Consider the following 5,425-nt stretch of genomic DNA (forward strand, 5'->3'; position numbering starts at 1 on the left):
ATTAAATCGTAAATCTCTCATGGCATTTCATACCGTATCATCATGGCGATGCGGTAGAAGATGCCATGGCCTTTTACTGCAGGCAAGCGTGTAATGTTTTGTCACAGCTGCAAAGTGGTTTGTAAAAAAAATATATTATAATGTACGTATCGCGTGACATATGTGTTTCTTATAAAACAAAAAATAATATATTATTGATAATTTTAGTGTAATAATATTCAATATATTATAGTTAGGCGTATTGTTGATAAATAGTAATCGTCATAGTGACGTCATAACTGCTAATATTACTATACATGATATTAGCACAGTGCGAAGTATTTTTTATAATAAATTCTTTAAAAACAGTATTTTTGCTATCCTGTCAGATATTTTGTTCAAACATTTTAAAATATCTTATTATAATCTTCGTCACAATATGATCACCTTTTAAGAAATTTTGTATACAATAGTACATTTTAATGAAACTAAATTGAAGTCATAAATATATTTATATAGAAATACTAATCTAATGTAACTATAATAACTTATAAGTGGAAGGTACTACTATTGATAGCTTTTCCGTGATGGTGAGATTTGAAACGGAAAAACCGTTTTATGTTGGGAATGGTGGATAAGGCTACAACTATACTAAAGTTGTAACATAATATAGGTTACATAACACATTTTCACGAAAGAAAAAAACTATTAGTTTTGGACGTATAATATAATTTTAATTTCTTTTATATCAAGTTTGCACAACACGAAAGTTTAAAGAAATATATAATATATTATATATATTAAAATGTATAAAGGAGTTGTGGAACAATATAAAAAAAAAAAGTGGTCTATCTCAAGTATAGACACATATTGATGAATTCAAATCAGTTTTCAAAATAAGTCTCATCGCGTTATCAGGTCCATTGGTATGATTGACAAAATATTGGTACGTTTTGATTAAAATAATTGTCCGTTTGGACATTTAAAGGGTATCAATATTCAATACCGACCGTTTTTAAGGAGTTCAATATAGGCAATTTTCTACGTGGGTGTAGTAATTAGTGATCATTCGTGCGAGTGAATGTGTGTAAAATAAAATATAGAGGAGTGCTCCCGCACGTGTTACGTCAATAACGCGTCACCTTACACAATTATAATTAAAATTGTGAATTTTAGTGAAACATTGAAACTTGGTATCGTATTTTTTATAGTATACCTTACTGAGTGACATTATACTATGCACACTTACCTATAACATGCAAATTGAAGAGAAGAAGTTTTTATAGGCTTGTATATGGGTCGATTTTAGATATTTCATATTCAATGTCTAGTATTTAGCTCTAAAATTATACATGTGATATTTTAATTTTTTAATTTAAATTATTGAGTTTAGTACTTAATTAAAATATCAAAAGTTAACTTTTACACAGGCGCATATTAACTTATCCCCACTGGTGCACCATTTTGTACCTATGAACAAATACATAAACTTAAGTCAAACTCAGTCCCAAACGTTTAAAATATAATTTTTTTTTTAATTAGCTATTAATCCGTGAGTATGACAAGCTCGACAATTATTTTAAATAATACAAAATATTATGATAAAAAAAAAAAACAAATACAAATATTAACTAACGAAAAACCATCTTCCAATACACTAAATTATTATTTTTTTTTAAGACCACTTCAGATTTAATGTCGAGCATAGAGAAGTGGTTGGTGGGAGGGGGTGCTAAGAGATTTCAGATATTTTACATATTATTTTAACTGTTTGAAACTGACAATAATTATGTTCAGAGATAGATTTTCTCACGCAAATTTACATTTCAAACCGGTGATGCCACTCAGTGCCCAAACACGCGTAACAGTTGATCGTAGCGCTACAAGTCGAACGACCGTTGGATGTGAAAAGGTCTTCACCACGGGGTTTTCATTCTTTCCGTTCGTTCGTCTTTACTTTGTCATGAAAACCACTTCCGATTTACTACAAGTTTCCGTTACCATTCTAACACGCGTGTGTGGTTGTAGTTACAGTGTTCTTTAGAGGGTTAGTAAGTTAATATTTTTTATTATTATTAATTGTTTTATTTTTTTTTTAGGTCAAATGTATTAAAAGTGTTTATCAGCTAGACAAAACTGTAAGGCTTTAAATGGTCGGATTTTAATTCTGAAAAAAAAATCTTATTTACTTGATTATTGTCTATAAGTAATTGACTAAGGATTATTTTTCTTACGTAAAATCTAAACTATGATAAATGTTTAAAAAAACAGTTTTTAATTTTAAATATCCCGACCTTTATTAACTGAATGAAAAAATCACCCCATCTACTTAACTGGTATAACAAACAACAATTTCATACCAGTTTTCAGAAATGATATCCAACCACCCAAATCCTCATACTAATGTCTCGCTTTTTGGTCACCAATATTATTTTTACACCAGTATATCCAATCCCCTTAAAGATTAGGTACCTACTAGATATAGGATGTTTTCTTTCCGAACACTGAAAATTCTCTTATAGAAGAAAGAATCAATTATTTTGGTTAAGTTAGGATTAATGCCCATTTTGTGGATTTTTTTAAGGAGGCTTTTGTTTCACACGCGGTCAAAGGCCTTTTTTACATCTAAAAAGACCGCCACAGATCGAATGTAGTATTTTAAATTTTGTTTTGTTGCTGTTGTTTCTGAAAATAAACATTATATAATGCAAAGTTGTATGATGGCAACACTTATATAATAGAGGTGTATTTGGAATATATTTTGATAGGTATGAGATTTTAGATAAATATGACTTCTTTAGAACTCAATCAGTCAACTATGTAAGGAACATTTTACAAGATATGAGTAACAAATTAAAATTTATAGTTAAGCTAACAAAGACATGTGTCGCACGCACACTGATATCAACTTTGATGAACACACAACTAACAACGAAGACGAAGGTGGCGGTAGAAGTTACCACTCAAAGTTAAAAATGAATTAAATGTTCAAGTTTTATAGCTTAAGATTGAACAATTAAAACAAGGCTTTTCATAAATATTTCATGCTGTAACCAAAAAATCTAAAAAAAAATTTATTAAAATACTATATTTTGGTAAACATTAATTTTAGCTAAAATTCGTACAAAATTAGATATAGAAGAATATGAGATTTGAATATTAGATATGCAAAGAATAACAATTTTAGTTTGTGTTTAATATGAAAACATTATTCGTGGATACTTGAAACTTTTAAGTTGTAATGTACCTTTATAATAGTATATTTAAAGGAACACGCTTTAGTATTTATGAGACATTTCTATAACCTCAATTTCAGATATTACTCGTTGGCACTTTTTTTCATTATTATTAATAAAAAAGTAAGACTACTGACTATTGAGCTACTAATTTATTATTATATTAAACACACATAATGATATAAACGATAATAACAGTTGCATAACAATTTGAACAAATTAAAGGAATAAACTAATATAGGTAAATGCATTAAAGCACTTTTAAAATACATAAACTCTATGGCGTTATCGAAGGTTACCGGTAATATGATCAATTTTTTTTCCAAGGTCAATAAAAAAAAAGAAGTTCCACTTAAAAAAAAAATTGTATTTCATCAGTACCTACTCGTATGGGAAGTGAAACAGTCTTTCAAAGTTGTTGGGGTCGTGGAATTTTCAAACCAAAATCTACGGTTACTCGTAATTGAATTAGATAAAACGAAATATCAAAAACTATTTGAGGGGAAATAGTATTATTTTATGGATGAATATTCAATGTCATACAAATTTGAAATTCAAAAGCTCATAACAAATTAATGAGATTCCAGTAAACTTTTTTTTTATTATGAGTGTAAAGACTTATTGAGAAACTTTTATTTAATTTAAAACCTTAGATACGAAAAGAAAAGTTTAACCTACAAAATAATTTGCAAATTTTCTCAGTTGACAAATTTTTGACACTAAATTTCACTGCTCAACTCTGCTCACGTTCTGAACAAGAGTCTGCCTCAATCATAGGTATATCATTATATTCAGGAAAAATATGTGCTTTGTGTGCTTAATGGTTCTTTTCAATTAAATAGGTGGTATAATTAATCAATATGATAACATATATTTGAGTTTTAGTCTTTTCAAAACCTTTCTCTATAACTGTTACCTCTTCAACAATTGAACTATTGATTCTTATCATCTTTTTTTTTCCATCTCGTTTACTAACAGGATTAATATGTATCCTACTTCCCTTTTCCTCAAACCTACTTTAATTAAGTTGATATTTAATTAGATATCGTCTGCTTAAAATGTTGAATGGATCTTATTGAAACAGATGCATACCATAAATCCATAAATAATATTATAGAAAAATCTCGATCATCTAATCTTATCATTTCTTCTGAAAATTGTTCGTAAGAAAAAACCCTACTCCAGAGGTAATAGCCTCGTTATTCGATCGTCCACCGTTTACAAATATTATTGATGCTGGATTCGTTAACTCTCTTTTAAAAATTAGCTCTCTAACTTCTTTACTTACTCTATGAAATAGTTCTTATCCAACGATTCCCCAATAACGATCTTCCTTGCGTGGCATTACACTTGTTGGCTCTGATGGTGTTCCGGGTGATTATTTGTTTGTTGATGATGAATTCATTCCCTCCTTTTTTTAAATTAGTTCTTCAATTTCTCTACTTAAATCCGGAAACCCTTCAAAAGTTGAAAACGTCCACCACATTGCTAATCCGTCTTATATTACCCAGCTATTCGAATCTTTAGTCCTCTTATTAATTACCTTTTATCTGAAAATCATCGTGGTATTCATTCTCATTGATAAACTATAAGCATGTCATTTTCTATTTACGTCCTCCATTATATACTTTTTTTGCCAACATTTTCAAGTTTCCGTGAACTACGCTAATTTCTCCATGGTATTTGATCAAATATACCATAATGTTCTTGGTAATACATTATTTAATTCCGGATTTGGTGAACATTTGCTTTACTGTATAATCTCCATTTTGTTTGAACAAAAAAATAAATAGATTAATTGAACGGTACTTCACCCCCCTAAATGTACCGACTCTATTCATTGTACATCCAGAAACCACCCTCAAAGTTGAAGTATCTGCTCCAAAAACTATGTGATGAAAGACAATAGATATTAAAACAAATACATTCTACAAACTTATTTACTGAAAGCTATAACTTCCACAGAAATGGCACCCTCGTATTATATTTATATGTATAATGATTTTGATACTGCAGACCGAAAAAAAAAAATTGTGGATAACCTACATTTTTATATATTACGGTGTTGGAAGTCTACATAATATAAAAAATATACAATTTAAACAATGTATATTATAGTGGTGTTTGACTCCTATACCTACATGGCTACATAGACAAATGCAGTGTCTTATTTGCATTTTTTTAATATATTAAAAAACTTTTAATACATA

Source organism: Acyrthosiphon pisum, chromosome A2 (genome assembly GCF_005508785.2).
Source record: "Acyrthosiphon pisum isolate AL4f chromosome A2, pea_aphid_22Mar2018_4r6ur, whole genome shotgun sequence".
NCBI classification, from domain to species: domain Eukaryota; kingdom Metazoa; phylum Arthropoda; class Insecta; order Hemiptera; family Aphididae; genus Acyrthosiphon; species Acyrthosiphon pisum.